This window comes from Schistocerca americana, unplaced genomic scaffold, assembly GCF_021461395.2.
Source record: "Schistocerca americana isolate TAMUIC-IGC-003095 unplaced genomic scaffold, iqSchAmer2.1 HiC_scaffold_47, whole genome shotgun sequence".
Classification (NCBI taxonomy): domain Eukaryota; kingdom Metazoa; phylum Arthropoda; class Insecta; order Orthoptera; family Acrididae; genus Schistocerca; species Schistocerca americana.
In genome coordinates this window covers 727,501-740,000 of record NW_025726203.1, presented here as the reverse complement: position 1 = coordinate 740,000, position 12,500 = coordinate 727,501, and positions in this window count along the sequence as shown.

The following is a 12,500-nucleotide window of genomic DNA, read 5'->3' as shown; positions in this document are numbered from 1 at the left end:
GCACGGCGCCGCGTGCAGGGTGCGCCGGCGCGCAGCTGCGCCGCCTGCCGCCTCCGTCGGCCGGCGCGCCTGCCACTGGCCGCCCCCACCAGCCGGCTGTAGCGCGTGCGCCCACGCACCGCGCGGCCAGCACGCCGGGAGGCCCCCCCTCACCGGCCGGGGACGGTCCCACCCAGCCACCGCCGCGTATCGCTTCACACCCAGATGCCATTCACGTTCGTGGGCATGGTGGGTATCGCTGGAACAACCGGTTGGTAGCTCAACCGATCGTCGCCATCACTGATTCACCTCTAGCGAGAACAACCGCACCACAACGGTTTACCAGTTGTTCATTTGCGTAACGTCACCAGCAAACGTAGGCGTCCATCGCCATTTGCAAATTCAACGATTGTTGCATGCCTGTGTCAGGTGTCACGACACACTATGTCTGCCCACATACACGCAACAACATGTGCACGCTTCGCGAACACGTGGAAGGTGGCCCCCGTACGTATGCGATGTCCATTGCGCGAACGACTGTCAACCGGCCTCTGTCGCATGTCGCAGATGTGGAACGCAGTGCACCATGCTATCACGGTGTGTGAGAAGAGACGACTACGTCTGACAACACGCGCCACTACATCAACAGACGGCTCATGCTGATCGCCATCCAGGGCATACCACACTGCAATCCAGCTCTTATAGGGAGACGACACGTAGCTGAGTGCACAACATTTGGACCGCATGGTTCGCCGTTGTTGGCGCAGTCGTTGTACGGTCACATGTACCACGATGTATCATTCAGTACATGAGGACCAATGTGCAGTACAGTGTGTGATTTGGACGTACAACATCAGCGGACAGTTGACACAGGCCGTACCACAGCGTAGGCTAAGTGCTTCGCCATGCAAATGCCAATGAACAACTGCAAATGCCAATGAACAACTGCAAAGGGCATTGAGCATGTACGTCCTGCTGCCATCCACATTACAGTGTATAGCTGCAAGGTGTTTAACATGAAGCGATACACTGGGGACCGGGCAGTGCGAGTAGCAAACTATATTGCGGGGGTTGCAGTTAGGCAACACTACACTAATTTAACGCGTCGTATGACAATTACAGAGCAGGTTAAGGCCCAACGTGTGTTGGGTTAAGGCCCAACGTGTGTTGGGTTAAGGCCCAACGTGTGTTGGGTTAAGGCCCAACGTGTGTTGGGTTAAGGCCCAACGTGTGTTGGGTTAAGGCCCAACGTGTGTTGGGTTAAGGCCCAACGTGTGTTGGGTTAAGGCCCAACGTGTGTTGGGTTAAGGCCCAACGTGTGTTGGGTTAAGGCCCAACGTGTGTTGGGTTAAGGCCCAACGTGTGTTGGGTTAAGGCCCAACGTGTGTTGGGTTAAGGCCCAACGTGTGTTGGGTTAAGGCCCAACGTGTGTTGGGTTAAGGCCCAACGTGTGTTGGGTTAAGGCCCAACGTGTGTTACGTTACGGCGCAACGTGGGTTACGTTACGGCGCAACGTGGGTTGCGTTACGGCGCAACGTGGGTTACGTTACGGCGCAACGTAGGTTACGTTAAGGCGCAACGTAGGTTACGTTAAGGCGCAACGTAGGTTACGTTAAGGCGCAACGTAGGTTACGTTAAGGCGCAACGTAGGTTACGTTAAGGCGCAACGTAGGTTACATTAAGGCGCAATATAGGTTACATTAAGGCGCAATATAGGTTACATTAAGGCGCAATATAGGTTACATTAAGGCGCAATATAGGTTACGTTAAGGCGCAATATAGGTTACGTTAAGGCGCAATATAGGTTACGTTAAGGCGCAATATAGGTTACGTTAAGGCGCAATATAGGTTACGTTAAGGCGCAATATAGGTTACGTTAAGGCGCAATATAGGTTACGTTAAGGCGCAATATAGGTTACGTTAAGGCGCAATATAGGTTACGTTAAGGCGCAATATAGGTTACGTTAAGGCGCAATATAGGTTACGTTAAGGCGCAATATAGGTTAGGTTAAGGCGCAATATAGGTTACGTTAAGGCGCAATATAGGTTACGTTAAGGCGCAATATAGGTTACGTTAAGGCGCAATATAGGTTACGTTAAGGCGCAATATAGGTTACGTTAAGGCGCAATATAGGTTAGGTTAAGGCGCAATATAGGTTAGGTTAAGGCGCAATATAGGTTAGGTTAAGGCGCAATATAGGTTACGTTAAGGCGCAATATAGGTTAGGTTAAGGCGCAATATAGGTTAGGTTAAGGCGCAATATAGGTTAGGTTAAGGCGCAATATAGGTTAGGTTAAGGCGCAATATAGGTTAGGTTAAGGCGCAATATAGGTTAGGTTAAGGCGCAATATAGGTTACGTTAAGGCGCAATATAGGTTACGTTAAGGCGCAATATAGGTTAGGTTAAGGCGCAATATAGGTTACGTTAAGGCGCAATATAGGTTACGTTAAGGCGCAATACAGGTTACGTTAAGGCGCCATACAGGTTAGGTTAAGGCGCCATACAGGTTAGGTTAAGGCGCAATACAGGTTAGGTTAAGGCGCAATACAGGTTAGGTTAAGGCGCAATACAGGTTAGGTTAAGGCGCAATACAGGTTAGGTTAAGGCGCAATACAGGTTAGGTTAAGGCGCAATACAGGTTAGGTTAAGGCGCAATACAGGTTAGGTTAAGGCGCAATACAGGTTAGGTTAAGGCGCAATACAGGTTAGGTTAAGGCGCAATACAGGTTAGGTTAAGGCGCAATACAGGTTAGGTTAAGGCGCAATACAGGTTAGGTTAAGGCGCAATACAGGTTAGGTTAAGGCGCAATACAGGTTAGGTTAAGGCGCAATACAGGTTAGGTTAAGGCGCAATACAGGTTAGGTTAAGGCGCAATACAGGTTAGGTTAAGGCGCAATACAGGTTAGGTTAAGGCGCAATACAGGTTAGGTTAAGGCGCAATACAGGTTAGGTTAAGGCGCAATACAGGTTAGGTTAAGGCGCAATACAGGTTAGGTTAAGGCGCAATACAGGTTAGGTTAAGGTACGACATAGGTTAGGTTAAGGTACGACATAGGTTAGGTTAAGGTACGACATAGGTTAGGTTAAGGTACGACATAGGTTAGGTTAAGGTACGACATAGGTTAGGTTACGGTACGACATAGGTTAGGTTACGGTACGACATAGGTTAGGTTACGGTACGACATAGGTTAGGTTACGGTACGACATAGGTTAGGTTACGGTACGACATAGGTTAGGTTACGGTACGACATAGGTTAGGTTACGGTACGACATAGGTTAGGTTACGGTACGACATAGGTTAGGTTACGGTACGACATAGGTTAGGTTACGGTACGACATAGGTTAGGTTACGGTACGACATAGGTTAGGTTACGGTACGACATAGGTTAGGTTACGGTACGACATAGGTTAGGTTACGGTACGACATAGGTTAGGTTACGGTACGACATAGGTTAGGTTACGGTACGACATAGGTTAGGTTACGGTACGACATAGGTTAGGTTACGGTACGACATAGGTTAGGTTACGGTACGACATAGGTTAGGTTACGGTACGACATAGGTTAGGTTACGGTACGACATAGGTTAGGTTACGGTACGATATAGGTTAGGTTACGGTACGACATAGGTTAGGTTACGGTACGACATAGGTTAGGTTACGGTACGACATAGGTTAGGTTACGGTACGACATAGGTTAGGTTACGGTACGATATAGGTTAGGTTACGGTACGATATAGGTTAGGTTACGGTACGATATAGGTTAGGTTACGGTACGATATAGGTTAGGTTACGGTACGATATAGGTTAGGTTACGGTACGATATAGGTTAGGTTACGGTACGATATAGGTTAGGTTACGGTACGATATAGGTTAGGTTACGGTACGATATAGGTTAGGTTACGGTACGATATAGGTTAGGTTACGGTACGATATAGGTTAGGTTACGGTACGATATAGGTTAGGTTAAGGTACACATTGTTGTAAGGAAAGGTTTAATGGGGGGCGGGGCGGCCGGTTTGTTGATTGTGATTATAGTAAGTGGATGCCTGCGGCATCATCTGATTTGCCACGTCAGGATGCACCTTTGGCTCATGACAGGCGGCGCTCTCATTCCATGCTTGTGGCAGACCTGTGTCTTTCATTCCTGCCATTGTTTGTGTGCTGTGAGAGGAGGCAGTATTGTGATGTTGGGTGCACCCCTGTGTAGGACATGTGTGGGTGTTGGTGGCTTGGCTGAGCAATGGTGGTTGTCGGGTGGGTGGGATATTCTGTTTTCTGAGTGGACCTCCCAGTCTGGTTATGACAGTGTGGATTGTCTAATGTGGCGGAGAGGATGCACTGGGTGTTGTTCCATGCTGGTGCTTACATATTGTCTGTGTGCGTGTTACAGGCAGAGAGTAGTGCGTGATAAGGGTGTGTGGCTGACGTGTGGTTGTGATTGTGAGCAGAGTCTTTCAGCATGTATACGGACAGTTGTATACATTATCTGTATTCTGATGGCTCTATCTATTACTAATCAGCGCCGTGTATACGTTTAATCCGGTTCCAGTCGAAACTGTTGTATCTCTGTACATTAGTGACACGGCGAGCCCGCTATGTAGTTACTCGTCTCGGCAGCTTCCACCGGTGTATGGCAAATGATTATAAGGAATCAGTCTAGTCGTCAATACCGATGGTGTGACGTCACATGTCTGGGGTGGGGGACGCTGCGCCCTTCCGGTGGGTCATGGCCTAGAAAGACTCTTCCCACGCAGGGGGGCGTGGACTGTCATTGACTCTTCCGAGTAATATACTTGCCGTACGTTTTTGCGACTGCGAGTGCAACGCTCACCGGTACCGACATGGATGGAGCGCCTCCTAGCTGACCGCTCAGCATCGGCATTCGTACAGAGAGCAACGCGATCGCGTCTCTAGCTCGTAACTGGTACAGCTCGCAGCTCATGTATAGGGACATTTTTTTTTTTTTTTTTTTTTTTTTTTTTTTTTTTTTTTTTTTTTTTTTTTTTTACATTTATTGTTAACTTACATTTACCCACTATCTAGTTAACCTAAGTGGGTAGTGATAACTAAACAATTCTACGTTATTACATTTACAGTGATTTACATAACTGTTAGTTCTACTGTAATTAACAATTGTTACTTCTTCCGGCCACTTAGCCGCTCCGGGATACCAGGAGCGTTTCCGTCCCTACCACGAGGAGGTGGGCCGGCTTCTACTACCTAGAAACCACTGCATTTATTTACATTTATTTTTTTACATCCCTCCACCACCCTTTATTCTACGATTCTACATGAAAAGAAAATAACTACTCTACTACAATTACAAAAAATGAAACGCGCTCTTCTGCGCTAATTAACAGCAAACAAATAATTATTGTACGTGCATGGAATTATTTACAAGGTCTTATTTGGTTTTTTTTTTTTTTTTTTTTTTTTTTTTTTTTTTTTTTTTTTTTTTTTATAGTCTAGTCGGTAGTTTTATTTATTATTGGTTTGACGTTCGGACAAGCGAGAAGGCGGAACACACGCTTGGTACCACCCCAAGGCATCCCTCTCATCTATGTTTCCATAGATTGGGGAGCCTTCCCTTCTTCGTCCATCTTGCCCTCTTCGCTGTCCGCAATATTTCTTTCTGCCCCGTAGGAGCAAGGCGGACAGAGGTCGCCCGTCCATAGTGGCATGGACATCCACATCACTATGGCCTGCGACCCTCCCTTCCTAAGTCTTCTCTTGGTTTTTGTCTATAATTTGATGCACATTACTCCTCAGACTTGGCTGAGGAGTACAGCTTTTCTCTCTTCTAATCTACGTCGTTGCGCACAAATATCAGTTTTGCAAATTTTGAAACCTGATCGACTAGTTGTTGGAATACTTTAAATCTTTCTGGGCTTCTAAATATCTCCATGAGCGGTGTGTTCCGCAATTCCCGTCTTGCCTCATTGGCAACTGGATCGAATTCCGGGCATTCCAGAACTACGTGCTCGGGCGTCCCCACAGGAGCGCCACAGACACACTCAGGCGACCGCATACTGCCAATTCTGTGTAAGTATGTTGGATATGGGCCATGCCCGGATAAAAAGTGTACCACTCCAAGTGTTATTGTTAGATGTTTCATCTTAAGCCTCTCGCGGACACTGGGAAAGAAGTCGAAGACCCTTCTCCCAGTGTCTGAGGACTGCCACTGCTCTTGCCAGATATCTGTAATTTTCTCTTTAATCTGCTTGATATTATTCATGTGTTCTCCTATAAGTGCTGTTACTTTTTCGTATTCCCGCTTTTGGATCCAGTGTATAGCTGCATGTTGTCTAATCATTAAATCCAGCGGGTGAAGTCCCATTATTACAAACAAAGCGTCCGTGGGTGTGGTGCTAAAAGCACCAACACACCGCATGATTACATTCCGCTGTATTCGTCTAATGACACGTGCTGGTTTCACCTGAGTGAGCCTGTGCGCCCACGCGCTGGAACCATACCCCACAACTGGTATCAGTATACAATTATTGTACATTTTAGTTGCCCCAGGGGGCAAATGGAAACGTCTTTGAGCAATACTGATCAGTTTGTTGAATATTGTGAGGGATTTGGTAGCCACATGGTCGATGTGCGGAGCATAGCTCCACGCCTCATCCATGAGGACGCCCAAGTATCTTGCAGACCTAGATCTCGCAACTAGTCTATTGTCCAGCCGCACGACTGGATCACGGGCCAGCTTTCCTTTTAAAAGAATGTAATTTGATTTATGTGGTGCAACTTGTAGTTTTGACTTTTGGCACCATTGCATTAAGATCTCAGATGCTTGTACTGTTTTATTCTCTATTTCAGCACGACTATCTCCTTCGACCATGATGAAAAGATCGTCTGCATACGCCACCGCTCCCAGTACCGTGTCGTTCCCATCCAAAGTTGTCAGCAGGGGGTCCATGTTTACATCCCAAAACACGGGGCCACACACAGAGCCCTGCGGGCAGCCCTTTGAGATGTCTTTCAACATCACGGCACCAGGAGCCGTGATTTTCGCAACTCTTTTCCGACAGTAGTCCCTCAGGCAACCGTATAGCGCGCCTGGACACTCCATCTCCCGTAACTGGGAAAAGAGCGCCGGCCACCACAGGTTGTCGAAGGCGCCGGAAATATCCACCATGATGCCCAGGACATATTTCTTCGTGGACAAGTGCACAATACTTGCAACTTTATTTATGGCATCAGATGTAGACTTGCCCTTTCTGAAACCGTATTGCAATTCACTCATACCACGAAGAAGCCTGTGGCTAGACAGTTTAGACATCAGAAGCTTTTCAAAGGTCTTTCCCAAAACGTCAAGTAAACAGATGGGCCTATAGGACTTTACTAATGTAGGGTCCTTATCTTGGCCCTTCTTGATTATGACTACTTCTGCTGTTTTCCAGCATATTGGGAAGCTCCGCAATTCCAAACATCTGTTGTAAATTTTGGCAAGACTTGGTGCCAACTTTTGTACTATGCACTGCAGTACTTCTGCCGGTATACCATCTGGCCCTGGGGCTTTCCGCCTCGCGAAGGATTTTATTGCTTGTACCACCTCCTCTTGCGAGAAGGGGTAGACTTGTAGATTATTATTGTATTCTATTTGGTCTTGCTGACGTATCTCCCTCTGCAGCTCAGTGTCCAGATCAGGTCGGTCGTCCGGTAGGAGCACTCGGAGTAACTCCTCAGCAGTTTGTCTCCAGTCAATTGTCATGTCGTCAGTATCCTCCTTTTTGATTGTGGAGAGCTGCATTGGGGAGTGTATTTTCTCCCTCACGATTTTGTAGGGCATGCCCCAAGGGTCCAGGGTTAGATGTTCCTTTACGAAGTCCTCCCAACTCTGCTGTCTATGTTGATTTAGGGTGTCCTTAAAGACCCTCTTCTGTCTTCTGTATATGGTAAGATGGAATTGTCTTTCTGCTTGGGCAAAAGCCCTTTGATAGTTCCTGCGTGCTCTACGCATAGACTGCCTGAGCCGTGACAGCTCCGGAGTCCATGGCGCAGTCGCTTTCCGAATGAGACGTCTTTTCACTGGTATCGCTACGGCGATAGCCGTCTTTATAGAGGTAGTTAGGGCCTCTACTGCCTCTTCCACGTTAAATTCAATTCCGAGCTCTGGAGGATCGAACTCCGCCTCCAGAAGGCCCCAGTTGGCTCTCCCGTAGTCATAACGCATTGTCCACTCTGCAGGCACCCGGTCCTCCTCCACAGATATTTCAAATTCAATGACATTATGATCACTCGTAGTTATGCCGTCGTATATTTTCCAGTTCAAAATTTTATTTGCAAAGTCCATTGAGGTTAAAGTGATGTCAATAAAAGATGCTGCCCCGGCTCGGCTCCTATAAGTTGGAGGGTTGCCGGGGAGATTCGCAACATTCAAATTGTGTTCCATGATTAAATCTTCTAGTTCAATTCCTCTGTGGTCTTGTACCGGGCTGTGCCAGAGCGGCGATTTCGCATTTGCATCCATTGATATTATCATAGGCTTGTCTTGTAAGGTTCTTATTGCTGTCCGCAATTGTCTCAGGTAAGTGTCAATATCATGTCTATACTGACAATACAGATTCATTAGATACAAACTGTGTCCTTTTAAATTTACTTCTACAACCGTGAGATGTGTAGTACATAATTGAGTAATTACAGTTGTTTTAATTAAATTACTTAATATTATGATTGAGGTCATTGGTTGCTGGCCTGAGGCAATCACCTGTGCGTTGACGGGAAAGCCAGGGACCCTTCCCGAGACGGAGTATGGTTCTTGTATTAAAACAATGTCTACTTTATATTCCTCTGTTAGTCTTCTTAATTCGTGTAAGACTAACTGACTTCTCATTGCATTTACCTGAAACACTCTAAAGTGCATCAGGATACCTTGTATAGAAATGGCTATTTGGCCAAGTTTGGGCAGGATCAAAAGCGATCCTGCCGTACATCATTACCATATCATTATATATCTTCTTTAAGTCAAAAACCCTGCCCCTTCGAACAAAAACTTTCGATACAAGTTCCTCTAATTCTTTGAAATCAAGAGGTATATTTACTGCGGCGAGCTGGATGCAATCAGCATCCTCCAGAGCAGGGAATGTTATCTTTCTTCCTCTGGGATACCCGGTCCTCACCAGCTGCCTAAGAGCCACCGTCAAGATCGCTGGATCTTCTAATCGTGACAGTCTTAATGACTCCTCACATATACCATATGTATTCCCAGGGGGACAATTATTATAAGTCCTTTTTCTCACAGAGGTGTCTACATCTATTGGGTCCATTTTCTCTTTCACCTTGCCACCACCAGTTACTTCTACTTTCAAGGTTTCCAGTTCTACTTGTTCTACAGAGTCCTTTGACAAATTTTCTGTGCCATCACCAGTTACAGTTTTGTCTAAACACAAATTTGTTAGTGATTTATATGTCTTCTCTGCAGTGTGTCCAGCAGCCGAGCCGGTGCCAGACGCCGATATCCTCCCCCTTGAGGCCAGGAAGCCCCCGACCTGGCAGGAGAAGTCCGCCGCCCCGCCCGACCCCGCCGCCGCGACCGAGACCCCCCTCCTGTCGGCCAGAAAGGACCCGACCTGACAGGAGAAGTCTACCATCTCCGGCTGCACGGCAGGAACTGGAACAAAGTAAGAATCGTTACTTACGTCATCTTCATCCAAAGATGATTGTGACCTCCACCTTCTCCATCTTTCTGCATCCCGTGCTACTTTGCTGGGTGACTTACGTTTCTGGACTTTTCGGCTAGTCGCCATAGTCAGTCCTTTGAATCAATCTTTGGAGTAACAACTTGTAGGTCATACACTCCCGTCCTGGGGAGTGACAGATCCTCTTTCTGTACCTACATGGGATGCATACTTCTCGTTTGTCACAAGATTTTTTATCATGGCCATCTTCCCCGCATTTTCCACAAACTGAGTTCTGAAAATTACAGTATTTGGCCACATGGCCATAATCCTGGCATTTTGTACATTTTGCCAGTGCTGTATAGTCTTTAACTGATATCGCTGTGTATCCTATATATAATTTGTTTGTTTTGACTATCAGTTTTCTGAGATCAGGTGCCACCTCTACGGCATGATGCACCGTGGGTCGATCCCGTGGCCCTGTTTTGAATCGTAACTTAAATTTCTCAATAAACTCTTCTTTTGTCATAATTTCCTCAAAATTTTGTTCATATGCACAATTGATGACGTCGTCCTGCGACATGTACGTCGGGACGTCGTACATCATCATTAGTGGTCTTCGTTTCTTTGGTTTCTCACAAACAAAGGAGTCATTTAATTTTTTGTTTGCTAATAGTTTGTCACAGTCCTCAGTTGAGGCTAATTCAACTATTAAAATGTTTTTGGTCGTTCTGACTTGATTAATTTTGATCTTATCTGTTCTTGGATTTATGCTTTTCTCAAACTGCTCTTTGGCCTTCTTAACGTCTTCGCCTTTTTTCGGTTTGACAAAAATTGTTGGTACAGTTTTCTCGATGTTCTGCCTTATAGTCTCTTGAACTGTCTTTTTAGGTTGAGCCGCTGCTGCTACTGCAGCATACGACCTTTGCGGTTTCTGTAATTCATTGCGGAGCCGCTCATTTTCAGCTTTCACTTCCGCGTACTGTCCTTCTAATTTAGCATGGGCAAGAGCCCAATTTGCTATATCCTCTTTCAAAGCCCTAATCTGATCGGCATTTATTTTCCCATGCCGCACACTCCGATCTAATAATCGGAGGAAGGAGGCGTGCCTCTCCATAACTGTCTGATTTAAACTTCTCTCATCAATTGGAGCATCATGCTCCGAAAGCGCCGATTCACTCTCCATTTGTTCTGCCATATTGCCAAGAAGAGTGAAAAAATTTGGGGCCCGTCTGTTACCCCCGACCGGCACCTCTGGCATGGGGGGGGGCTAATGGCAGCTCACCCACCGGTCCCGCCCCTGGACCAAGGGCGCAAGAGAGCTGCTAGGTTGAACGTGCCGTTTCCAACACACTCGTCCTCTTCGACGGCCTTGCCATCGCGGTTTTCATCCCTCCCTCCCCGGCAAGTGCCCCCCGCACTCCGGGAAGGCGGATTCACCTTCCGTCCTTCGCCCCTTACTAGGCCGAGCTCCCACTCAAGGCCAAGGACCCGGCCCTACTCAGGTGCCGGGTCGGTCACCCAGACTTTCAGGGGTCTGGACCCAGCTAACCTAGCCGGGGACATGTCACCACACCCCGGCTTGGCAGATCATGTCTCGGAAATCCAGAGACACGGCGAAGGACACTTGACGGCTCAGGCCGGAGTCCCACCCCGGCGAACAAGACCGTCGGAATCAGTGCGCAAGATGTTCGACGCACTGTGTTTTGGGAACAGGTGTTGTGTCCCCTTTGACGCAGCACCCCCTGCGCCATGCACCCTTTGCTTTCGCCTTGGGTTGGGGGACTTTTAACGTCGTCCAGGACGTGAGGAACTGCGGCAGAAGGACCGCAGGGTTCCGGGATCGTCGTGAGACTTACCCTCATACCCTCGCCCACCCACCGCGCTCAACTCAAGGGAGACAGTTGTTGTGTCTCCCGTAACGCAGCTTCCCCTGCGCCATGCACCCTTTGCTTTCGCTTGGGTTGGGGGCATTTAACGTCCTGCCAGGACGGGAGTTTTACGTCCTACCTTGACACACGACAACCCACACCTATCGACGCAGCCCGGAAGGTGTTAAAGGAGTCAGTCCGGGTCTTATATGTGGAGTTTTACATCAACGAGACGGTGCGGCACTCAAACCCGAGTTACGTTCCCCGGAGGGTCTCCACACGTACTGGGGGATCATGACCGACCATGTCTCACCCACCGCTTTTGATAATTCACGGTGGGCCAGTGCGGACCAGTGTGGGTTGCACCCAGTTAAGGGCTAGCCTTTTAACGTCATGCATGGACGGCCCTTCCCGTGTTAGCTTCACCCCATCTTGTGGGGGTACTGAGCCCCAGGGCCACGTCAAGGCCACGGGATAGGACATTACGGTCCCCGCCCCACTCAGGTTCCTCTGAGCCCTGCTGAAGACAATACTTTCAGGGAATCAGAGGGTCTCCTGGCGGTTTTAACCCAGTTATCGGGAGGCAACACACCTCCCCCGGGTGGCGCCACGCAGACCGCTTTCCCAGGGCATGTATAGGGACAGCGGGAATGTCGCATATTGGACGTACCTCTTCATGAAACGCATGTTATAGGGGTGGATTGCACATTGCGACTGCGGGAAAGGTCCGCCGTTCATCCGCTGGAGTTGCGAGTTGGGCGGTTGGAGTGGGGCGCAGGTGGAGTGATTGCCGGTCCACGATTTCGTGCGGCAGAGGCGCTGGCGTTGGGGTGCTGTGGTCGACAGAGGACGCAGGCTTTGTGGGTGGGGTCGAATGATGGGCACTGTGGGCCCATCGATGTCTTGGTCGGCTTGGCGTCTCATAGATGGCGGTATCGTCGTTGCAGGACGTCATGCCGCGGGAGACCTACAGATGGCGCTGTGTTTTGTGGTGCGCTCGACATGGCGGACGTAGTGTTGTCAG